This window comes from Crocodylus porosus, unplaced genomic scaffold, assembly GCF_001723895.1.
Source record: "Crocodylus porosus isolate Cpor-Errol unplaced genomic scaffold, CroPor_comp1, whole genome shotgun sequence".
In the NCBI taxonomy this organism is placed as follows: Eukaryota; Metazoa; Chordata; order Crocodylia; family Crocodylidae; genus Crocodylus; species Crocodylus porosus.
Window position 1 is genome coordinate 70,450,313 of NW_017728950.1, and position 26,666 is coordinate 70,476,978.

Genomic DNA, 26,666 nt, shown 5'->3' on the forward strand with positions numbered 1-26,666 from the left:
GTTTATGTATACACTGAAATAACAAAGTCATGATTGTACAGCAGACTGCTGTGGCCCAGGGAAATAATACATTTAAGCAAAAAACTTTCATGATAGTGAAAAGTAAGGCACAAATAGAACCCATCACCAACCAGCAACAATAGGGCTTATTTTTTTAGGAGACCATGGGTGAATCCACACATGCTATCAGTGCATTGTAAGCTGTATAATTACAGTGCGTTATACAGTAAAATAATGCGCAGTAAGCTTTCTCCAGGAGTGAGTCTACATGTGCACCCATCAGGAGCAAATTTGCTCCCAATGGGTGCATCTAGATGAACATGCATGTGCCTGTTGCAGCATCTCAAAACAGTTTGCAATACTAAGAGGCACACTGGGAACAAAAAAAAGTTCCCTATGCTGCATATTTGCAACACAGACTGAATTTCATACTGGGAAATCCCAGTATCAATAAAAAAAGCCTACTGAAAAAAAGCAACCAGAGGCTGGGTCCTCCAAGGAGATGCTCTGGCACCCAGCCAGAGGGTCTCCATGTCTGCTCCCTTCTCTTGCTGCCCCAGCACACTGCCTCAGCATGCTGGGCCAAATAGGACCCAGACTCAGGTGCCATCCCTAGTAAATAGGGATGTGAGGGGGGAGGCTCTGAGGGTGGTGGTGGGGATTATGTAGGAAGGACTGTGGTGGGAGGGAATGCTGAGAGGTGTGGGTCCCCTACCTGTCCCCTGCATGGCACACAATCCCCCCTCCTCCCCCGCCCCACAGCAGCAGCAGCAGCCGTTGGACGCTCCAGGTCTGCTGCTGACAAAGCCCCCACACAGCACAGCATGGCCCCAGCCTCCTCACACCCAGCGCTGCCTGTGCCACGTAGCATGGGCCTGGCTCAGCCCAGGGAAATGAGCCATCTGGCAGGACCAGCCTGCTCTTGCTGTCACCCAGGGTCCCAGCACTGCATACAGGGGCCACACATTGGATCAGGCCATGTCCTGCCTCCAAGTGCCCCACGCACTGTTGGGCTGCTGGAATCCTAGTGACAGCAAGAGCAGCCTGGTCCTGCCCAAAGGCATATGCCCCTGGGCCAGGCCCACGCTATATGGCACAGGCGGTGCTGAGTCTCAGGCAGCTGGGGCCATGCCACGCCATGGGCCAGCAATGGGCTCTGAGTGCCTGACAGCTGCTGCCGCTGCTGCTGCTGCATGGGGGGAGGGGGGCCTGTGCACTGGGTTGGGAGGGAAAAGGGGAGACCGGGGGGACAGGGGACCCACCCCTCCTAAGCAGTCCCCCACAACCCCCCACCTACATACCCAGCCACAAACTGAAACCCCTCCATGTGGCCCATACCTCCCACACCCCTTCCCTCCCTCAACCCTACAGCACCCTTCACAAATCTCACACCCTGAATGCCCAGCCAGTCACATGTGATGGATTTGGACCTGCTAGTAGGAGCTGTGGCTGCAGCTGCAGGAGCAACTGCCACACTGCAACCCTGCCCTGTGCTCACACTGGTGCTGGGACATGCAGCTCAAGCCTGGGGGGCCTTCTGGTCCCAGGAACCACTTGGGTGTGTGATGGGCTGGGGGGAGGGTTGGAGGTGGCAGCAGAGGTGTGTGTGTGTGTGTGTGAGAGAGAAACAGAGAGATGGGGGTTGGGGTGAGGGAGCACTCTGGGTAGGAGAGCCAGGCTTATGGCCCCCTCCCACCCCCTTAGAGTGGGCTATGCAGGGAGAGGTTGGCTTAGAAGGAAAGGGACTTCTCAGGAACAGCATGAAGATTTCTGGGGCCTGGGCACAGGTGCAGGGAGCAAAACAGCAAGGGCTGACACTGCTCAGAGCCACAAAACAGTGGGTGCAACAACTGCAGCTGGACTCATGTCCTGGTGTTGGGATGGAGCTGATGCTGGGAGGGAGGGGGGGGGGCAGGCAGGGACTGCGGGTCAGGAGTGAGAAACCCTGGTGGGGGTGGGACTGTGGTTTTAGAGTGAGGGCCAAGAGCAAGGGCAGGCATTGGCACATTAGTGCTGCTCAGAACCCCACATCCTGGTGAATGAAAAGGGCAGGGGCAGCTCTGATTTGTCTGTGATAAAAAAAACCAAAAACAAACACCAAAGTGTATCGATAGCTAGAAGATATTTTGCAGTTTCTTGGTCTGATAAAAGGTTTAATCTCTGAACAAAGAAATCTAGAGTTTTGCATTCTTATATATTTAGAATTCATTTATTATGATGATAGAAGCACTGGTGGGCTTCCAAATTGCTTTAAAATTACAAATATATCAATAAAACATTGCCCAACTAATATATCTCCATATATGGTGGCATTTCATTTTCATCTTGGAAGAACATGGATTTCAGGTATTTTAATGAGAAAATTTGGGTTTTTTATTAGAGAATTTGCAATTTTTAAACAGGGAACACCAGGATCTCTGCTGGTGAGACAAATGGAGAGACCTGGGAAGACGAGCCTGCCCAGGGCCAGCACTAGGGACCCAGATGGAGGGCAGACAAGGTGGATGACCTGGCCATTGAGGCCAGGAGGACACACTTTGACAGTTTGAAGTGGGCCACCACAATGAGCACATCATCTGAGCAATAGCTGCCCAGATGGCAGGGCAGGGGCACCAGAAAACATGACAGGACTTCCACACAAAGGCCAACTATGCAGACATGGAAGATGACCCAGAACTGCAGGACACTCTGCTGCAATGCCATACCACAGCCCAGGTGGTTGTGTGGTCCCTGTCTGGGTCTGGCAGGTGCGCAGCCATGGGGCTGCATGCTGTCGCAGGTGGCAGCAGGTCAAAGCCAGGCAGCAGCTCCCACTGCCAGACTGCTGCAGTGGGTAGAAGGTGCAGGAGGCACTCTAGGTTAGGGCTGCTTCAGCAGCCCAACTGGCACAAAGGGCTAGAGTCCCCAGATACCAACTGGCCAAGCCTCAGAAGCTCCTGGAGGCAAATAGCCTTGATATGCTCACCAGGGCAGCCTTTTATACTGCTGGGGCCAGCACAGGTGCTGGTCCCATTCTCTATCTCCCCCTGGCTCAAGATCCGGGAGGAGTTGGGCAGGGTCAGTTTGCCCCAAGTGGCACAATTTGCCCCACCCTGAAGTGCATGTTCAGACATGTGTGCTGAGGCACAAATCTCCAGCACAAATTTGTGCCACTGCTATTTGAGCTGCTGCAAGTTCATGTGCCTGCATGTGTGGATGCATCCAATGGGAACAATTCAGTGCAGGTCTACTCCTGCCCTGCTCTGCCCCCCTACAGCAGCCAGGGGGAGCTCCAGACTCCCCCAGGTGCCAGGCCCAGGCTGGTAGGTGACACTGGGATCAGGCCTGGGCTTCAGGACATGTGGGGAGCTGTCCCACCTCTGGGGCAGCTGCCTCCCAGCCCCACATCCCAACTGGTAGATTGGGGCACAGGGCTGGGAAACTGTCCCCTCCAACAGCAGCTGTTTCCCAGCTCTGTGGCCTCATCTGCCTCATGGGAAGAGCATAGGGCTGGAGGCACAGGGCTAGGAAACTGTTCCCTCTCTCAGCAACTGTTTCCCCAGCCCTGCACCCAGAGCTATCCCCCGGGGTGTGCAGAGCTGGGGCATATCAGCCCGTGCGGGTCTGGGGGGTGGCGAGCAGCCAGAGCAGGGAGCAGGTGTGGGTGGGGTGCAAGCAGCCAGAGCATGGAGTGGGTGGGGGATGGCGAGCTGCCAAAGCATGAAATTGGAAGCATGCAGCAGCCATGGCAGGGCCTGTATAGCACTGTCCGCAGGGCCCCCGAAGCATGGGGCCTAGGGCCATTGCCCCTATTTGCCCCCTGTAAGAACTGCCCTGCCTGTGCCCCAATAGGTAGACTGGGGCACAGGACTGAGAGGCATCTGCCTGGGAAGGGGAGAGTTCCCTTGCCCGCTGCTGCCTGGGCTGACCAGGAGCACTCGGTCAGCTGTCTACACTTGCATTACTGCACAATAGCTAATGTGCAGTATTTACAGGTAGTAGAAAAATGCTCATTAGCCTAATTTACTACACAGTAGCTGCTGTACAATTATATGATGATGCCTTACTGCGCAGTACATTAGTCTACTGCACAGTAAACCATCTTGTATAGATGTGCCCCATCCCATCTAAACCAGCTCAGTTTGCATCACCACAAATGCCTGGAGCATCACAAACTGAAAGTCCTCATAACGGAGAAGCCTTTGTTAAATCATCTGGAGCATCAAAATAGCCACACACACCCCACCTCCCGCTTCCTTAATTTCTCTTCCCTGCTGAATTACCTAGTAATCATATTCTTTTTGTCTGTCTTGTAAATTAGATTGTTATCAAAACTCACTCAGTTTAGTAGACTCTTGGCTCTGCATTGCAATGCAATAACCTCAGTGGAATTCCACAGCAGATTTCCATTGTGCTGCAGAAATTTATTTAAGCAAGAATTGTCCTTTTTATGCAATACAGCCTCTAATACGCATACTCTCGGCTTCCTTCCTTCTGCCCCTCTCCCTCCTCAGTATCTACAGCTAGCCATAGCTGGCTTCAACCAACTTTTGAATTTTGCCTGACAGCAAAAAGCAGTGATCAGACAGGGTGAATGATTCAATGGAAATTTAATCTGATCTCATCTTCCCCTGTGTAAGAAATGACCTGATCTGAACTGCAATCAGAACACTGAAAATCATGTTTCTTTTGCAATGTTCCTTCCTCAGTGATGATATATCATCACTCAAAGTGTTTAAATATAGGCCATGCACAGAATGCAAGCTTCCTGTCAGCATTCACAAAGGCTTTTTTTTTGGATTTACATTTGTTTTCTTTTTGTTTTCTTTTGTTTGTCAGTTTGTTTCACTTTATGGTAAAAAAAAAAAGAAGTACAATAATTTAATTAACATCTTTTGCAAGACTGCCAACATTTGCTACTACATGGATCTGAGGAGCATGCACTTGTATTTATTAGTAACTAGAACATGCATAGCATATATTGTAAGGAACAACATAGCCTCTGGGAGCTACATAGTCATTGAACTTCAAATGGGACTTCAGCAAATTATTCCGCATGTTTACATTTTCACATTTTACTTAAAAAAATGTTATTGTTCCCCATTGTGATTTCTAAACACAAATGAAAGTTTGAAGTAGCAGTGTAGCATAACCACGCAGATAAATTCACTTAAAATAATTTCTGGAAATGTAACTTTAATGAGAGCTTTGGATTCCTGATATTTTTCTTGGTCTTTCCTTTAGCCTATTTTTTAACAGCTCTCTGGAGCTCTCTTACCTCACTGCTAGTAGCTTGGCAGCAGCTTTCAATACACTTTAGCAATAACACTGCATCAAACTAACTTAAAAACCTGCTGTAAGAAATGAGGGAAACAAATCATAATATTGGGGGGCATGCACACACATGTGCACACATGTGCATGCTTCCATGAGTTTTTAACACTCCCCTAAAAATGTTGAATCAGTGAGGTAGGAGTTAAATGACTCATAAAGCTATATCAATATTACACATACATTCATAGGAGCAAATATTAGCAAGGAAAAAATAAGTTAGAAAATATTTGTTGTAGCCCTTGTTGAACTCCCCCTATGTGGAAACTCACCAAGCTGCTCTCTGTTGGGCCTCATGCACCAGATTCATGTTCTCCTCAGCTTCCTTTGTGCAGCACTATTTCCCTCTTAGCCTTTCTGACACAAGATCTACAGGACACTGCATAGCCCAGATTCTCTTCTAGCTTAAATGGAAAGCTGTTAGTTCAAACTAACAAACTTTTAATAAAACATATACTAGTCTGGACTTTAATGATCTGAAACTGGCATACCTATTTTTGATTGAACGAGGGCATAGCTAGCACAGACTGATCTAAATCGCTGACATTTTTAAAGAGAAATCATTTCCCTATTTGTCATTTGCCTTTTCAAAGTTTTGTATTACCTGTTGTTCAAGAACATTAATTTTGTCCCAAATCTTGCAGCAGGGCAGAAATATAGCTCACAGGAAACTCCACGTTTGGAGCAAAAGCTAAAAATAATCTGCTACTCTTAAGGACTGTTCACATCTGGTGTAGATGCTTTTCTTCTTGATTTGTGGGTCTCAATATTCATATGGTAAATGGACATTTTTTAATGTGTTCTGTGTGATGACGGAGAGCTTTTACAAAATACAGACCAGTTTTTTCTGATCTGATAAAAAGTTAAAAAAACATTTGGCTCAGAGTGATGACACGTGAATTTAATAATTTTCATATGTATAGACATTTTCAAAGCAAACTCTAGCAGTAACTTAATCCTCCCTGTCATGTCTGAGCAGTAGAGCTGGCCAAAGAAATATTGACAGGACCCTATTTTGTCAAGATCTATTCCTTCAAAATAGAAGCACTTTGTGAAGCTGAACTGATTTCACAAGAATCTCATTTTACAAGTTTCTTACAATACTGAAATAGCCCACTTTGTTATTTCAAAATGAAACAGTTTGATTTGTCATTATGAAATAAAATTATATTTCTAATTCAACAGTATGTATTTCATATTAAAAAGTCAAAATCAAGATATTTCACTTTGATTAACCTGAGCCTTTTTTTTGGTGGCAATTTTCCTTCCTGGAGAATTTTGAAATTTTCAGATATCATTCTCATTCATGACAGCCAAATTTTGACGTCTTTTCAAAGCAGGACTTCCCTCTTGTACACAGTTCTACCACCCAGTACAGAAACCAAGAAGGATCGTCAAACTGTCTCAGTTGTTTGTTCAGAGTTCAGTTTTTGTGACTCAGCCAGATAGAATATAAAGAGCTCTCCAAGAGCCTGGGAGCGATCCCACTTGGCACACAGTCTGTTTTGTGAAGCTCACCAGGCTCTCGAGCCTGTGGTGAACTTAACAGAAAGCAGTGGACCAAACCTTTGGGAAAAGGGGAAAAGGAAACATGTCAACACACTATTCGATGTGAGTTTTCCTGTCAGTAGGACCTTGGGATGAGAGTCTGGATATCTGGGTTCAGTTCTGGCTCTGCCACAGAGCTGATTTGTAACCTTGAGAAAAAGTAACTTCTTGAGCCAGGCAGACAAAATATGTTAATTTACCAAGTAAATTGTACTAAGGTATCTGTGTGACGATCTCTCTGTGGCTATGTCTACACAAGACTCTGATGGCGCAGTTGTTACTGTGCAATCATTTAGTATTTGAATACCCAACTACTAAATGACTGCTCAGTAATGAGTGTTACTGCATAGTAGCATCCCCACAAGGCTTCCTTGTGATGCCGACTGTGCAGTAGCTTGTTACTACTGTGCAGCAGCATTGTATCATGGTCTGTGATGCACAACACTACCGTGCAGTCTGTGTCTCATGTAGACACGGCCTGTGATGCTTATCTGCATATCCCACTTGGTATGTTTGGTCAGAGTTGGGAACTGTGTCCTTTACCTGCTTATCCCCATTGGTATGCATGGTCAATGTAGTGAGAACTCTTTGTGCTTTTTTCTTTTAAACTGTCCTAACATGTTTTAACAATGTTTTAACAGTTTGAATATAAGAAGCCAGGTCAATTGGGTTGTGTGTGCTCTCACTCTCCCTTCTGAAATTGTAATGTTCATAAGTGAAGCAAGGATTTATGTGGGGTGATATATTGTATTGGAAACACTGCATAGTTGGAATAAAATTAGACAAGCTTTCAAATGCAAGTTTATAAGGGTAGTGATGCTGTAAGAGAAAATTGGGTAGAGTTCACTGAGGAGTTAAGATTCACCATGACTTGTGTGAAAGTCTAAGGTGGAAAGACCCTTTGTACAGGAGAGACAAAGGAAGCTTGGAAAATCTCCCTTCAGCAACTACTCCTGGCCTTATAGTTATGGGTAAGAGGCAGTGGAAGGAGGCAGGGGGCATCTGAATTTCCAGGCCTGTGGGCTTAGGACTTCTATGTAGGATGTGGGCCTGATAGGAAACATTGCTCCACACTGCCATAAAGGAGTCTATATTGATAGACATGAATAGGTCATTTGCATTTGGAATTTTATTAGCTAGATTATAGTTCAGATTTGGAATTTAATTGGCTTAGAACCGATATATACAACTCTACAAAGCCATGTAAATAACTGTGATTTTTAACATTTTCTAACATAGTATAGAACAAAATTGCACTTTGCCATCAAGCTTCACAGGGAAGAGTTTTTGTGATATATGAATCCCTGTAATGGGTTCTTGTTGAGGCTTGTTACCCAGGTGTTTCTAAAAGAACTAAAATGTCTAGAGTACCCATAGTAGGTCAGGTTGAGGCCTGTATCTCAATTGAATAATTGAAATCATTGAGCTTGCTTAAGATCTAAAAAAGCTGAGCTGGAATCAGCAACTGGCAGTTGCTTTGAGTTACTGTGGAGCAGTCATAGGAGAAGAGCACCCTCTCCGCAGCGGTGAGTAATGGCAAGAGCAACGGTGGAGAAGAACCCCCCCAGTAGCAGTGAGAAATGATGACAGCAGCAGCAGAGCAGCAACCCCCGAGGTGGTGAGGCAAAAGCTAGAAGCTACACTGGCTACCAAATTTACTTGTGTGGGTGAACTCATTGGCTGTGATCAACTGTAAATAGTTCATGAAGTTGGGCTACTGATTATTAAAGGTTTCCTAAGAAGTTTGTTTGTCCCTTTTACCTTCCTGCTTCAATAAATCCTTGTAGCAGATTGGGGATAACTCAGTCTGTCAGTGTTTGCTTACAGTCTTTGTTACAGTCTCTGTTTCCCCCGGGCAGACTCCCTCCCAGCCGGAATCAACATAAAAACCAAACAAACAGTAAAACAAACACTCAAATAGCTGAGGGTCTTTTCCCAGACCCAGAACGAGTTCCCAGCTTGGCTTTGCTGCTGCTAGGCTGGACTCTTCCCTCCCTCAGCCTTGTTCCCTCCAGCAACTCAGTGTCTCTCACCGTCCCAAAGGGTCTTTCCCTAGACCCCCTGGGAAAGCAGCAACTTTACTGTGGGCCTAGGGCTCCTCCAGGAGTCCCACCCCCCAGCCACCTACTTGTTCTCTCCCATTCAGCTCCCTTCTCTCCTTTAGCTCCTCTCTGGGAGCTTTTTAACTCCCAACAGGGCAGGTAATTATCCCTATCTGCTGGCTCTGTCCTCTGTGTAGGGTCAGTCCACAATGGCTCAGGGTCAGTCCAGCTGGCTTAGTCCATGGTGAAGGGTGGCCATGATGCCCCTGGGGCTCCGTGACCATGTCAGCTCCAACCTGAGGATGCCTTCTAATGTCACTTGCCACGTCTTATTGGAAAAAGTAATAAGTCAGGAGGCTGCCCACAAGTATCTAAGTGGCCATGGTCCTGTGGAGCCTTCCTAGACCGTACTGGTGCTTGGCCCCTTGCTGGGTCCCTCTCCAAATCAGTGCCTCATTGGGATACCTTAAGCCTTATGGGATAGTTTCATGGCTCCAAACCTTCCCTAAACTATTTCCCATGCCTCCTGGGAGTTACATGGATGTTGCTACCTCTGTAGGGGCCTTGGAATACTCGGCCTCTGCCCCTATCATCTAGCTAGGCCTTCTAGCCTAGGCCCACTGTGTCAGACCTGGCTTTGAGGCACTAGGTCTGATCAATCTCTCCTGGTCTCCAGGCTCTTGGCCCATGTCTGCTGTGTCCCTCTGGTGCCAGGCTCTCTGGTCCCCGTCTTTTACACGCTTCTGGTGCCGGGTCCTCTGGCCCGTGACTGCTGTGCCCCTCTGGTGCTGGGCCTTTTGGTCCCTTGTGTGCTCTGTGCTTGCAAAGTACCCTCCCTTCACTGGCTCTGTAACTACTTGACCCCCAAGCCAAATGCTGACGTGGCCCAAGGCAAGCGCGTGCCTTCTCTGGGCATTGAGGCCTCTGTACTGCCCCTCACAGACTCATCCCAAACCACCATTTCAAATAACAACACAAACATCAGCCCCTGGGTCATAACATAATCATGATGGGGGTTACACTCTGCCCCTTTAAGAAGGCAAACTTCTCCCCTAGTCTAGCATGCTAACTCAGCCAAGGATACTTCATGAGCTCTGGGAACCTTGTAAGTCCCACAGACAACAGACCAGACATCTCAGGGTAGCTCTTTCATGCAGGAGCTCCTTCCAGATAACTAACCCCTGCCAGCCCCAGCCCTGGGGCTTATATGTGCCCAGGGCCCTGCCTCCTTCTGGTCATCTGACCGCATACAGGTGCTGGCTAATTCCTTCATTAGCCTGCTGCTTGGGCCATCTGCAGCTATAGAGCTCTGCCTAACCTGCAGGACTCTCTGGTTAGGCTGCTTCTGCCTTTAAAGGAGCAGGCACATCTTAGTGCCCTGCAACACAGTCTTATAATCGGTTTCTGCTTACCTATAGCTGGGCTGCAGCTGGAAGCATGCAGCCTACTATACATCTACCCCACAAGAGAGGAACCCCCTTCCATATATTTCCCCCAACACCCCGAGAAGGGAGAGTTTATATCTTCCTGGCTCCAGGTACCTTGGCCCACTGTTTTGCACCTCATGGGCTCTGGCCTTATCTTTTTGGCTTCAGGCCACAGCTATTGCCTCTCCTGGCTCTAGCTGTATTCTTTTGGTCCCAGCCTCACTAGCATCCCTTGTCCAGAACGTGGCTGCTCTCAGTTCTAGCCCAGGCCTCCCTAGCTCAGGGCAAGGCTCTGGTCCCATGTGACCTCCTCCTCCCCTATTAGTCATATTCAGTCCACTGCTCTTACATTTCAAACAATAAACAAAACATAAGCCTACTGGCTCTAACTAAAAGCCAGCTCTGGGTCATGGTCCTACTCAAGCCATCAGCTCCCCTTAGTTCCCTTAGGGAAGCTCCAGGGAATAGTCCAAATGTCTGATCCCTGATCCTGGTCTGATTTGCCTCTTCATCACAGCTCCCAAGGTGGTTTAGGTCTCAAATAGCAGCCCTCCTGCAACCATCCTGCTCAGAAGCTCCTCTCCCAGTTTCCTGCATGGCCAGACTGACTTCCCTGACACCAACCCTGTGTTTATATGGTCCCCAAGCCCTGCCCCTTCCAGTCAGATGGCTCCCTTGCTTCTCCTAAGGCCTCCTTCTCTGTGCAGAACTTAATCTAGAGTTTCTTCAGTCCCAAGGCTGTGGTTGCCCCACCCAGACATCTGTTTGACAACCTCCACAGGGTGCTGTCTCTGTCCACCCTTACCTGCAGGGGTTGGCCACACAACACCTGTCCATCAAATGGGGCTATTGCCTGCACAGCTTCCCTGTGGCATTCAAAACTCACAGCCCTGATGTCTTAGCTCTTATCTTTCCTGTTCTTCCAGATGTTGGTGTATCCTACAGTCCCAGCCATCTGGAACACTTGCTTTAACACCCTCCAGGCTATTCTGTGGTATAGATTGCTTATAAAAAGCACACTGCACCAAAGGTTGTCCATCCTCATGTCATCCAGCTTTAGGTCCTTCACACAGTCTCATATTTCCCCCCCTGGAAGTCCTATGCCCCTTCTTACTTGAAAAGGGGGTGCACTCTCAGTGGCAAGGGTCCACATTTCAGTCCAGGGGCATGGCCTTACCCTGTGTCCACAACCCGCACACTTGAAACCACTCTTCTTCCCTCAGGGTTGGGGGCAGGAGTTATTTTTTAGCTTTGGAGTTTGGTCACATGTTTTCTCCCAGCCTTAGTCCATGCTGTTTGATGTAAGCTTGGACTTCAGTCTCTTGCTGTTAAACACAGTCTTGGACTCTGGTCTCTCACTATTGGATGCAGGCTTGGATATAGAAGGATTGATTTCACCCTTTGAGGTCCAGATGGTTTCCCTTGGTGTCTCCTCCCATGGTTTCAACTCCACAACTCCCATTCTGGGTGTCTTGACATCTTCCCTTTGCCTGGTTATGGTTATGGTGGACACAGTCATTGTCCTATCATCCTCCGGCTTCCTATTCCTGCTGAGGCTGCACCTGAGGTGGGGTTCCTATGACCTCTGTGTCACCTGGGGTTGTCCTCCAGAGTGCTACATCTTTAGCTGCATCCCCTGGCATAGGTCACCCTAATTCCAGTCCATTGGGTTTTCCATCCATGTTTCTCTATGGGTGTGGTTTTGTGGAGGCTTTTCCCCCAAGTTGTCTCTCAGGTCGCAGTCCTCCACCCACTTGGCCACTCTTCCAGCTGTCCAAAGAAGGTTTGATGGCTCTGCCCATTGTTGTGGGGCTACAGCTGCTCCCATCTTCATTTCTTTTAGTTCTGCCTTTAAGTGCAGGACCCAGCCCTTTAAGGTCACTACTGCTGTCTCCCTCTGCTCACAGCTGTGGCATTCAAACTCCACCTGCTTCTGTCAATCTTCCCAAAAGATCTCATACTGAAAAGTGGGTCTGGCCAGTTCTTGTCTCAGTGCCTTGCACTTCTGTTTTTGCCTAGCCTCCAGTTCCCCCAACTTGAGGTCAAGGTGTTCTAGTAACAGGATCATGAAAACTTGCCTTGTTTTAATACTGGCACACCACTTTCCCTCCAGCATCTCCATGGCCGAGGTCCCTTTACAGTGCTGCAGTTTGCTTTAAAGTGCCTGCATTGTCCAACATGTGTAGCAGGTTGGAGATAACTCAGTCTCTGAGGGCATTTTTATATATGCTGTGGGACGTGGAGCTGGGAGTTTTAACTACCAAGTTGTGCTAATTAAAATGTATCAGCATTGTTGGACATCCCTGTGCTGAAAAGGTGGTCGTGGGGCACATTCAGTGAACTAAAGGTCATTGAACATGTTTTATTTCAAAGTGCCCCACCACCATTTTTTCAGTGCAGAGATGCGCAGTGACGCTGATACACGTGATGCAGAAGGCTGCTAGAGCACGTCAATTCTTGTGCTCCAGAACGTGAGTCTGCTCTGTTGCACTGGATTTCTAACGCATCAGAGCAAGCTCTACATTCATGTATAGGAGCCTTCAGTGTTTGCTTACAGTCTTTGTTACAGTCTGTTTTCCCATCCTAGCAGGAATCAACATAAAAAAAACAGTAAAACAAACACTCAAATAGCAGAGCGTCTTTTCCCAGACCCAGAAAGAGTGCCTTGCTCGGTTTTGCTGCCACCAACCTGCGCTCTTCCCTCTCTCACTCTTGTTCCCTCCAGCAACTCACAGTGTCTCACCTTCACTCAGGGTCTTTTCCCAGACCCCTGGAAGAGTGGCAACTCTGGTGTGGCCCTTGGGTTGTTCAGGAGTCCCCACCTCCACTTGTTTTCTCCCACTTATCTCCCCTCTCTCTTTCATCTTTCCTCTCAGAGATTTTTAACTCCCACAACCCAGCTAATTATCCCCATCAGCTGTCTCAGTCCTCCGAAGTAGGCTTACAGGTAGTTTCTGCCTGCCAATGGTGGAGTTTCAGCCCAAGGCATGCAGCCTACTACAGCCCTGTTATAGTTTAATATTGCTTGTGGGTGGGGAAGTGAGGAGTCCCCAGGTAGCTTGTATTTCCAGATTGCCAGTGGGAGCTAGAGCCAAAAGAGAAAACATGTATAAAACCCCTAAATTGGACTTGTTCCTTGTTACTGCCATCCTGGGCCTGGAAGAAGGACGACACAAATGGTTTAGATATTTCCAAATTTGGTTTTATTCAGATTTGGACAGAAACCAAAAAAATTCTAAAATTCTGTGCTGCACACTATGGAGCATCAGCTTCATGGCAGTCTGCTTAACTCAGGGGTGGCCAACCTGTGGCATGCATACCACAAACAGCACAGGTAGCTTGTGTGAGAGAGAGCCAGCAGTCCACCTCGTTTGCTGCCCTGAAGGCAGAAGCCACAAAGCCTTAGTGCAGTGTTTCCCAAACTTTTCACACCTGGGCTACACTTTTTTTTCTGAATTAAAACCAACATAACATTTTGCTCTTACACCCAGAAAGATATACATATATATTTTTCAAAACTTATAACATAATCCATTCCCCTGTCATTGTAAATCATACCAGTGCTGTGATGTACTTTCTTTAAGCAAAGGACTAAGTCTCTATACCAGGGATTCTCAATTTTTTTAGCCTCCAGGCACCCTCTGTAACTTTTCTGAATTTTGTTGCACCCTAGTTAAAAAATCACTGAACTACATCTAAATTCAGAAGAGATATGATGGGATGCCTTGAGGCAAGCAAAGTCAAGAATCATTGATCTAGCTGGTGCCACTTAAGGGAGGTAGGGACAGGACCTCAGCTTGCTGTGCCCTGCTCTTTCCCCCTCATGATCCCTGGCTTGAATCTCGGGAGCAAGGGCAGCCTCCATTGCTGAGGCTGCTTCTGCAGGATATCACATGCCGGTGACCATCTCTGCAGCCCCTTCTGCCTCCCTGGGATCATGGGAGAAGTGGAGGGGACAAGCTGGGTGCAAAGTGTGGCTCTGTCTATGTGTTCACTTGCTTGCAGCAGAGTGTGCTGCTGGGAGTGTGAGGGGCAGCACAGGGGATGCCTAGGATGGGGAAAGGCAGCAGCAGTGGCATCCATCTCCAGAGCCATAGATGCCACTGCAGTAGCTGTGGCAGGCACAGGGTGCCAGGCAGGGCAGGAGAGCATATACTTCTTTGCACAAGGGTCAGGTGGCACAACCCCCTAACAGGAACTCATGGCATGCTTTGGTCACTCTCACAGCACAGTAGTCTGCTACGGCATACCCTATGGGAATCACTGTCTTAGAGCTCCTCACTAAGAAGTTTTCCACTTGGCAGCCTGCCCTGCAGCTCAGGACCCAGGAGAGCTGAGATTCCAGGCTGTTCTGGAACCACAAGCCTAGGAACTTGAGATCTAATCCTTCCCTCATCTCATACTATCTAGCAGTTTGACAGGGAGCCAGGAAACCTCACAGTTTGGGAGTCATGGGGCTTAGGTTTCTGGATCCTGTGGGCCTAGTAGAAGACCTGCAGAGAAGTTCAGTAGCTGAGTGGAGGCTGCTGAGGATGCAGGCAGATATCTGTTTGGGTTCTATCTCAACTTCATCAACACTGAAATATTTCCAAAATTTTTTCAAGAACTATGATCTAGTCAGGCCCTGAAATACTTCTATGTTTGTGCTAGGGGGAATGCTTGTGACACCCATCTCAAACTGAAGACTGCTTGTAGCCATCAAGAACACTCCAGCAGAGAAATAGGCTGCCTCTTTGACAGACCCCTCCAAATACCCTGCAGCAACCTACTACAATACAAGAAACCCCACTAACTGCATACCCTTGATTGCCACCTACCATCCAACACTTGAACCAATAAGGAGTATCAAGCAATTACAACTGGAAAGGACCAGACCTTGAGAAAAATATTATGAACCCCCCCTGTTCCTGTCAGCCCCCAGACCTTGCCCACCTCATCATTCAAAGCAAGCTTCCCACTGATCAACAGGCATCTAATGAGACCTAGCCCAGTCTCAACAATTTCATAGATTTCATAGACATTAGGGGCTGGAAGGGACCTCATGAGATCATTGGGTTCAGCCCCCCTGCCATAGGTGGGAAGTCAGTTGGGATCAAGTGACCCCAGCAAGAAGTAAATCCAGCAGTTTTTTGAAGGAGTCTAGAGTAGGTGTTTGCATCACCGCTGGGGGGAATTTGTTCCAGACCCTGGACACACACACTGTAAAGAACATTTTTCTTATGTCTAGTTTAAATCAGCCCTCCTGGAATTTGATGGCTGTTAGACCTTGTTATCCCTTTGGGAGCTCTAGTGAAAAGCTGTTCTCCCAGGTCCTGATGTACCCCCCTTATATAATTGTAGGCTGCCATAAGTTCCCCCTGAGCCTTCTCTTCTTCAGACTGAAGAGAGTCCCAAGTCCCCCAGCTTCTCGTCATATGGCCTTCCCTCCAGGCTTTGGATCATATGAGTGGCTCTCTTCTGGACTCTCTCTAGCTTCTCCATATCCTTCCTGAAGTGGGAGGCCCAATACTGCATGCAGTACTCCAGCTGTGGTCTCACCAGGGCCAAGTAAAGCGGGAGGATAACTTCCCTGGTTTTGCTTGAGATGACTTGGTGAATGCACGCCAGGGTTTGGTTAGCTTTGCCCACCACTGCATTACATTGGTGGCCCATATTCAGCTTGTGGTCAATCAAGACCCCCAAGTAGTCTCTTTTAGTCCTGGTGCTAGCAAGTGTAGCACTGCTGAGCCAGTAAGTATGCTGAGGGTTCTTCCTACTGAGGTGCGGCACCTTGCACTTCTCTGCATTGAAGGCCATCCAGGTTTGGTCAGCCCACCTTAAGAGTGTGTCCAAGTCAGCCTGTATTCCCAGCCTGTCCTGTGGTATGATGGCCCTCCCCTATAATTTAGAATCATTTGCGAGCTTGGCCAGTTGACATCTGAGTCCCAAATCTAGATCATTGATGAAAATGTTAAAGAGTACTTGCCTGAGTACCAAGCCCTGAGGGACTCCACTGGTAACCCTGCACCATGTTGATTTGCTCCCTTCAGCTAGTACTCTAGTAATTAACATTTCTCACAATCTAAAACTCTCAGAATCTATGTATCATACACATGCCTATCCCAGAATCCGGTATACCCCATCCAGTGCACGAAGTGCTGTTATGGGAACTATGGCTGCCTATACATGTATTTGGGAGTGAGTGGAGGGGCATTTTAATTAAAGCAGTTCCTGGACAGCCACTATAACCAAAATGGCTTGCCATCACGTGTATTGAGCCCCTGAACATTTTACATGTCTGTGGGATGCTTTATCTAAAGTTCATTCAATGAGGTTTAGATAAAGTGCCCCATGGCCATTTTAAAATGTACGAGGGCTTAATAGATGTGATGGTGAGGTGACCTTGGAAGGTTCTAATTAAAGCACTGAGCAGACTTTATTAATTGATTAACCGAGTCTGCTCTGATGCATTCTAATTAGAACATGAAAGAGTAGGTGTATAGGCAGTCTATGTGGGTAAAATTAGAGAAAAATTATGCACCAGAGTGAATGATCACTGAAAAAAAATAAAGGCTGCAAACACTACAGCATAGGTAGGAGAACGTTTTCCACAGAATAATTGATCCCTATCTGACCTTATAATTCTCTGGGCTAAGGGAAACTACTAAGTACCTTCAAAAGATAAGCGTAAGAATGAAAATTCATTAGCTTCATGGACACTAAGACCAGGGACTGGTTAACACAGACAGTGACCTCAGGGTCCACTGTAATCTACCTGATACTCTATCTCTGGCCCTCCTAAACAATCCTTCAATCCACTGATCAGATTTTCACTACAATGCTCTTGTCTGTTGGCTACCTGATTATTTCTCTTATATCCTGTTTTTATTTATATATGGCCTTTCCCCCCCCATCTGCTATTTAGCTTTGCTATGCCCAGTTTCTCACCCAGAAATGGAGTACTGTGATACCCAAAAGTTTGTCTAAATCTATCCAAACCATGCGGTTGGTCCAATAAAAGGTATCACCCACAAACACTCTCACTTATGGCATATTTTCTGGACCTTGATGGCTACAGCATCACTTCAATGGTACTAAAGTCTTCCGGAAAATGGCTAAGCTCCAGTTACTTTAGCTCTCAGTGCTTGTTTGACTTCCTGCACCTTTATCTGTTCAGACTGCAAACCCCTCAGGACAAAGGCAGTATTTCTTTTTTTTTGTTTGGTTGTTTCTTTATTGTGACCTATATGGTCTTATACAGCCATTCAAAAAAAATCATTAGTGTTTTCAACTTTTTCTGCTAAATTCAATTAAAAATTTTAAAACGAGAAAGATAAAGAAAACTAAACTGATATAATTAATTGGAATAACTTTTGCATATTTTGTCCTTAAAATATACATTGAATACATATATATATATATATATATATATACATACAACTCCTCCACATGCACTACCTTATTTATTCAAATATAAGAAGGCCTTGAATATAAGATGACCCCCAATAATTATATTCCATATATGGAAAATGTATAATTGTGTTATAATTTTCCATGTATATAATCTATTTATTGGAAGTTTGCCTTGAATTTGTCCCCTTCCCACTGCTACAGCAAGGAAAATAAATCTGAGGGGATCAGGTGGCCCCCTTGCCCTGTACTCTGCCCCCCCCCAAAAAAAGGTCTTTCCTCTGCAGCCCCCACCTCACTCTTAATATGAGACCCTCCTCTCCCTTCTGAGCACATGGAAGAGAGGGGCAAATTAGAATACACTGACTTGAAATAAACATGCCCATAATAATTCATATTTGAAGAAATTACGATGAGTACTCACAGACTTAGTTAATCCACAATCAATGCATGTTACCCTTTTTGAAACTGGTGCAAGTTTTAGCACAGGTACTCCATAAACATACTTTTTAGGTGGCACTTTGGCTCCTACTTATATATAGTACAAATTATGCATGATAGTAGTCCCAAAACCAAAAGGCTCATGATTTACCATACAGTTCATTGGGCAGGACCTCAGCAGGGTCAACAGAGTTTCAAGCCATGGTGACTCCATAGCTCAGCACTGTTCAATATGTGTGTATGCCCTCATGGGTCCCCACAAAGGACTCATCTGCTAATTAGCCCCCCGTTCATGACTGGAACCAGGTGTTTTTGTCATGAGCCCTAGGATCTTCCAAAAATTTATATTCAGATTAAGCACAGGACAATCTGATCCAACCTATCCTTGTGGTAGGTCCCCATCACCATCTTGGCCCTTTCGGTTAAAATCAAATGAAGCATTTTTGGCACAAAGGGGAGGGTGTCAGGGTTGGCTCTGGCTTCCTAATGCTAGCATGGTACTGTAGTACCTCCAGGCCCAGTGTCAGTTCCCTGAAGAGGGAACACCTGCCCATTTTTTTAAGGGCCACAAAAAAGGTTCTCATAAGGTTCTCAAAAGGGTCTTTATTGTGACCTATGCTTTTGTCTATACAGTCATTAAAAAAAATTAGTGTTTTCAACTTTTTTTGCTAAATTGAATTTAAAAGAAAAAATAGAAATATAAAGAAAACTAAACTGATATAATTAATTGGACTAGCTCTTGCACATTTTCCCCTTAAAATATACATTTAATATATATGTATATACACATACATACACACACACTACCTTATTTATTCAAATATAAGAAGGTTCTCAAAAAAAGATTTGCCCAATATGGCCTCCATGTTTTATAATCGAACCACTCTACTTGAAGTGCTACCTTGTTCCCTGTATCATGGCGATGGGGGCACTCAAACTAAATCTTGTTGAACAAGCTTTAGTTTAAGTGGCCCCACCACCATTTTTAAGTGTGGGGACTCTGATACACAAGTTGCAGGTGGTTGCTGGAGAGCGACAATTGCCACACTCCAGCAAACTTGATTAATTGAGTCTGGTCCAACATGGTGGACTTCCAACGCATTGGAGAAGCCTCCACGCTCATGTACAGGCACCCAGAGGTACTAAATAAATGTGCATTCGGCTGCCCTAATGTGCAGTAGAGAAAGTGCATGCTTCTGTAGTGATGCTTAATGCGCAGTAGCCTATTTTATTGCGCATTAGTGTAGTTACACTTTTTTATGTGACACTTTAATGTACAGTAAAATAGGCTCCTGCACATTAAAGCACATGTATAAACATGCCTCAGAGATCTAATGATAAACTACTGGAAATTTTTCTGGAAGTCCTAGGGCAAATGTAGGCAATATGAAGTTGTGTTGTGATTTATTTTCTTATTTTTCATACATTTCTAATTTGCACACTGTGCTTGGGACACTGAGGAGGTTAGCTGGTGATTCCAGGCCTAGTTTCAATTGACTGCTTGGGTTGTAGAAACAGTAATTTCTTCTAATAGGATTTCTGGATAAATCTCTACAATCCCTGATCCTCAAAGCTGAAAAGATGGTTGCTGTTATAAATAGTAATCATTCTTAGATGCTAGCACTCTATTGCATACCTACAGAACCTGAAGTTGAAGATGAATTGTACTTCCCTCCATGCATTTATTGTCACACTGGTATCTAATCAGCTAATTAGTTGTGAATAGAGCTGTTTGCAAATTTTTGATGGAACTGTTTACTGTCAGAAAATGCAGTCATATCAAAATCAAAGTACTTGGACAGAAGATAATTGAAATGATTTGTTTCATCATTATTCTTTCCTTTAAAAATGACAAAGTGGAAATAATACAACATAAATGCTTCATCTTGGTAACATTTAATTTGGGTTTTGTCATTTTTTTTGTTTTGTTTTTAATGTATGTTACATTTCATGTTCTGTTACAATATTTGACATTATTTATAACTCCTAATCAAAATTATCAGCACTGCAGTCTACAGAAATTTAGGAAATTTCAGCTTTTCCTCCTTAGACTGAATAAAAAAGAAATTAGAATCTTGCAATTTAACATGGAATAGAAATCTTTTGCATTCTGACCATCTCTCCATCAGACACTATTGCATATGTAAGCTAGCAGAAAAACAATATTGTATTATTTAAAAAATTGTACAAGATTGCATAATATGATATTGTAATACATACATATAAAGGGACAGAGTCACAGCTGTATATTCATCCTTAGTTTTCTCATTTCCTGATTTTATAATACTTAATTTTGCAACCTTAATACTGCATTACTTTTACAAATTGTTATTATTATTTAATATAGTGTTATAAACTTGTATGTAAGTATCTGCCTTTATACACTATGTCCAGCTTTTTCAGAATCACATGCTTCAATTCAGGCACCTAAATAAAAGCAGCTTGATATTCAAGGCTGCTGAGCACTGGCTGAATTCAGCTCAATTGTACTACTATGTGCACAAAAATATACTTCATAGTAATTTAAGGCTTAAAAATACATGCATCTGTGCACAGGTAAAAATAAGTTTAGGAAGCAAAAATAAAATCAGGACGAAATACTCAGTGGAGAGCAAATAATTCACTAAGTGCTTTTCTAGACTTATTGAGAGGTCATCACTGGGGAAAGATATACATTTCCTTTATTTCTAACTGCCATAAATACTTTCTAGGTTTTCATGGAATAATTTTAAGTAGGTATCACTTAAGTGAAGCAGCATTCTAAACAACTGGGAAAACTAAGCTATTTCAAAATGTCATCAATGCATAGCATCTTTGGACAACTTGTAAGGACTTATCTTCTGTAAGACAAATCTATTAGCTACTGCCCCTAGTTAACATGAAAACTGTACAGTTAATAGCAGTACAATTAAGTTGTCATAGTCCTTAGGTACAATTTTTGGTACTGTTTTTTATTTTGCCTCTTCATTGTGGGTTTTCTTTTCATTTTAAGAAAAATAAATTGCAATAGCTGAACAAATTTCAGGGCTTTTCTTTTAAATTTCATTTTGAATTTTTATCACAGACCATTTGCCGCCTCCTCTTCATTTCTGCCTCTGTGTACATGGAAATGGTTTAAAAAGATTGAAAAAAAATGTATTTTGCAGAATGTAAATGCATCCTGCCAGCTTTGAGCTCTTCTGTTTGTTTGTCCCAAACCTTTCTATGCCAGCTCTACAATCATCTCCTGCCAGATTTGGCTTTGAAAATTAACATATTTCGTATATGACATATGTTTGAAATTAGCAGGAAATGCAGCCAAGAGCTGGAAATTAACAAGGAAAAAGAAGTTATTTCAGCAAACATTTGGGAGCCAGGGAAGACTTTTGTTGGCTTAAAACATTAGGAGAGGCTATTGTCTATTAAATTAAATAATTTCAATATGTACCCTACAAATTGATAGCACAACACTATCTGCCTCTGTGGTACACATCTCACCAACTCTCTTTCAAATATACATGCACTATATGCAATATTATTGTAGGTATACAAAACACTAACACCACACACCTTTCACATTTAGGGTGGCTCTGCAGTCTTGGTGACCACACATTGCAGCGTGAGCCAAAAACTCCTGCTTCTCATTAAGTGCTGGCATATTGTTCTTGTCACACATATGTGCTAAGCACGCCACTACGGTCACTGGGCATTAACTCTAATCTTTCTTGCTGCTGGGTTGGAAACAACATAACATTTTCTTTTGATGGTAGAGACCCCAGGCATCAAAGCTTGGCCTCTTCCCTACTAACTCTACTCTAAACAAAGGTGTCTGCCAAGAAGGCTTTTGCCTCTTTATGGCCCAGATCTTAAACTCTGAAGGGGAATTTCAGCTGCAGTGAAATTGGTGGCCCTTGTGCAGGCTTCCTTTGTGACATCAAAAAAACTGAACTGGGATTGATCACAGACCTAACCAGGTGATACAAGACTAAAAAGGATGAGTCGGCCATAATCTACCAAAAGGAGGAATAAAAGGGTGGCAGATGCTAATACAGACCAAAGCAGCAATGATGATTTTATTTCTACCCTGAATGTTCTGTGGATTTGGAGTTACAGCAAAATGGAAGAATTCAACTTTGTAAAGCATAATTCTAGATTGTATCTCATTTTGAGGAACATAACTCGTTCTAGTCCCAAAGCAGTTTATGTTCCACAGACATTTGGTGTTCCCCACTTTCACTGGAAGTAAAAATTACTTTAATGAAAAATAGAGAATCATGAAATGGAGTCTAAAGAAAGAATATCCATTGTTAGAACAAGGAGTTTTGCATTCTTCATTTTGGATCTTCCTTACATATTGCAGCTGACAAACTCAGCTAAAGAGGTATGCTGCGGCATATCCCTGTGCAAAAAACCTGTTAATTTGGATTTTGAGCAGGACCCAGGATGTGGACGCCAAATACTTAAGATATAGCTAATGTCCAGTCTTCATCATGGGCTGCTCTTATATACTGTTTTTCAAAGTCATGTGTTTAAGACCTATTCCTGTAAACAATGCTGTTGTGCTTCTAGTGGAGATCCAGGTAGAAAGAATCAGGGTAATCCTAGAATGCAATAACTAAAAGGCGAGCAACTAAGTATCTCTCGGGTAGAGATATTAGGCAGCTCTGCTGAAAGAAATGGAACTTTGCTGATCTACGCCAGCCAAAAACTTGGCTCACGGTACTGAAGCTATTTCAAAAGTCAGCTCTTCACACAATACTATGGTTCCAGTGACTACCCTTGTTACATACATGGTTTGGGGTTTGAAATTTCACAGCATTCCACAAATGTGACCTCAAGAAGAGCAAAGTACAGAACAGCACAAAATGTTATACACTTATGTTTGCCTGAGACTCCCTCTTTTCAAGTGTATGCTTCAAGGCATCATATACTAATAATGGGCCAATTATATCCTCATGCAACCTCACTAATTTCACTGGAGATATCTCACAGATGAATGCAGCTCATATAGTTTTGATTTACAGGCAGTCCAATAGCCAAATGTCTCCAGGAATCTTAGCAAACAAAAATGGAAAACATTATCAGCTAAAACTAAGCCAGCTGACTACCTCCTGAGGATCTTTGGGGCATATAGGTATATTGAGTAAAGGGATATAAAAAGTGTTGTGGTCAACAGCATTATACCAGCATATTAGTAGGTTGAAAGAATATCAAGACCAACTAAGCCAAAGTCTGCTTTCAGTGACATGAGGGTAAAGGCAACATAACTTCTGTTCCATCTACCTGTAAAACTGACAGCAAAAATTGACTAAAATTCATCCAATTCTCCTTCCACACACTCAGTGTCATATAACATTACATAGTTTATGGTGTAACTCATCCAGGTAGTAGGGGAAAAATGAAATAAAACATTTAGGTGGGTTAGTGTTTTTTTAAGGAAAAATTAACTCTCTGGACCTGCCCCTAGTTTCCCTTATCAGTACCATTAAAAAAAAAAATCAATGGGACTGCATTAGGTGCATATCATTGCTGATTTGGGTGCATTATTTTCAGGATAAAACTAAGGATCGGTGTTTTTAAAACAGGTTATGTGTATTTAAAAGTGAGTTTATTTAAATAAGTGAGTTTCTTTAACCAGGTTAAGTGTATTTTGGGTCAAGCTCTTATTTAGGGGTGCTCCTTATGTAAATCAGTATGAATCAAAGCAGAGTGCAGCAAATCCAAATTAATGCCTGTTAAACCCATTTCAGAAACTATATTAATCTCAAGTCTCTTTGTGTTGTCCTTCCAAGTCACTGCAGTGCTAGTTTGTTCCAGGCAGATACAATGCAGATGGCATCAGAAATGCAACCCTAGTCTTACAGACTGATGAAAAGATGCTAATACATTTTTGCAAGGCTAAGACCATACTCTGAATAAATAAAAATTTAACTTTTTAAATTTAAAGAGTAAGTTTAGCAACAGCTATATCTTATTTTCAGAAAGCACATAGACATAGTACATTTTCCTAATGCATCACAGTGGTTGCTAATACATTATGCAAACTTAAGTTTGGTTCACTTCCTAAACTCAAATGGCATGCTGAATATTTGGCTTCAATTCACTGAACTCCTATTCCTACTTAGTAAGATTTATCTTTTCATATGGAGCCTTAATCAAGACAAATTCTACCGCAACAGTTGCCACACATTTTTTGCCATGTGCTGTGTATTTAGTTCACCCAGAGCCTACTTCAAAGGACTATAATTTCAGCATTACATCACTTCTGTCAGTCTGGCATTATTTGAGGCCTGTTTTATTTTCCAGTTCCCCCCACCCTTCCCAACTAACCTATTAATACATATGTGAGTGCATGTGTCTATGTTTTATGCTCCGATTACCATCTTGCTTGCTCTGCTGGTTTTGCATATACAGTAAATTCTAAGTGGATCGTCTTAACCAAGTTGTGAAATAGCAAAATGACATTGCAGAAGATGTTGGGACACATTCACAAGCAGTAATCGGATTTACAGACTCCCCAATATTTTTCATATTGAATTTATTTAAATCTCTGACTCATACGTTGCTTATAAAATGGTGACAAGCAGCTTATGAATCAGCCAGCCTGCTACAAATAAATAGTCATGAGCTCATTATCAAGTCAATTTTGGAGGCTTTCCAACAGCTTCCAGTTGGGTCTTGCAAAACATGTAAAATAGGGTCATACACGTTCTGTAAAAACTGTTAATCAAGTTAGTACATGTCTGCATGGTTTCCTTTTGCTAAATTCATGATGTAAAAGTATTTTGTATCCTAATGGTTAGAACATAGAATGAGAAGGAAAGACTTCTGGATTCAGTTCCTGGTTCTTCGACATAGGGCTCCTCCAGTCTGAGAAGTTTAGCATCCGATTAAACACTTACACAGAGGTGTCTAATTTATAACCCACAGAGCCATGTTGTGTGGCCCACCACTGCCTCACCACCACTGCTACCATAACCACATCTATATCCAGCCCATGAGGAACCCCACAGCCCATAAGAAACCCCAAGCCAAATACTAGTGTATTTACACTTGGGCATCTAGGCTTTCTTATAGGGCTAAAGTTAACTAATATTCCAGTACTGCTGACTTCACTGGAGTCATTCTTAAGGTATGTTTAAACTATAGCAACAAATAACTCAATTTCATTGCTTAGGCAATACGCTCTGCCCATCTGCTCCAACTCCCACTTCCTAAGTGTCAATCCTTGGTATAAGAAGACAAGATCACCCTGGGGGAGCACAACATGCTGCTCTTTTGAGTATACCAGAAGCCCAGATTTTTAGGCATGGACCCAGGGTTACCTCACCACCTCATTTCTGGAGTTGATAAGGAAAAAATGCAGGAGCAGTTGGAAAGCACCTATTGCCTCAGTATCATGACTGAACTTTCTGCTACTTCTGTGTAGATATAATCTCAGTTACAATAAGAGGTGTGTCTACATATGAATTAACATGCTTTAGTTAATACTCATTAAATCTAGCACCTCCTGGAACTTTTACATATGCTCTGGGGGTTGGGGGACAGTGCTTTAATGAGAGTGGCTCTGAGAACTACTCTAATTAAAAAGATGCAGAGTCTCATGCATCAGCATCCCTGTGCTTAAAAATGGCAGCGGGGGTGCTTGAACTAAAGTTTGTTTGATGAGCTTTAGGTCAAGCACTCCCACTGCCATTTTTAAGCATGGGGATGCTGATTCATCAGGGGTGGGCAAAATGCAACCTTTGGGCCAGATGCTGCCTGCCACGCCATTCTATCCAGCTCGCGGGGCCTCTAAAAATTTAGAAAGTTAATATTTATTTGCCCTTAGCTGCCTGTCATGCAGCCCTCAATGGCTTGCCAAAACTCAATAAGCAGCCCTCTGCCCAAAATAATTGCCTGCCCCTGTGATACATGAAACAAAGAAAGCTGCTGGAGTGCAGTAATTACCGCACTTCAGCAGACTTGATTAATTCAGTCTGCTCTGACGCACTGTAATTACAGCATATCAGAGCAGCCTCCGTGCTCGTATAAAAGCATTCTCTATTGTGAGGTAGTAGGAAAATGTGCATTAGCTTGTCTTAATGCACATTAACTAAAGAGTATGGTTGTAAAGTGACACTTAATGAGAATGTCACATGGCACTAAGTTGTGCCTACTCCTTTACGGGAAAAAACTGCCTAGAGAGAGGGCCCTAGGAGCCAGGCAGAAACCCCACAGATGCAGGTTGCAATGGCAGAAGGCTAATGAGAGAATTAGCCAGCACCTGCACCTGGTCAGCTGACTGGAAGAAGGCAGGGCCCTGGACGCACACAACCCCCAGGGCTGGTACTGGGGGCAGTTAGTGCTTCTGCAGCAGCCGGGGGGGAAGGAGTTTGTGCAGAAAAGCTCTGAAGAAATGCTTGGTTGCCTGTTCTACTGCTGGTAAAACTAATTGACTCTAGGAGCTCCTAAAGTACCTGGGGATAGGAAGCACACATTGCTGAGTGAGAAACTGGCTCTCTTACAGGTGCAGAGTGTGGCCTCCAGC

General features: G+C 44.2%; 1 long non-coding RNA gene across 1 annotated transcript; it reads right to left on the minus strand.

The window, feature by feature from the left end:
- Window positions 1-2,846: 2,846 nt before the first annotated feature.
- On the minus strand, window positions 2,847-26,567 carry LOC109323333. The gene is made up of 3 exons (XR_002104620.1): window positions 26,556-26,567; window positions 21,826-21,829; window positions 2,847-3,003 (listed from the first exon to the last, which is right to left on the minus strand). It is a non-coding gene; the product is annotated as an uncharacterized LOC109323333 (long non-coding RNA).
- Window positions 26,568-26,666: the final 99 nt, after the last annotated feature.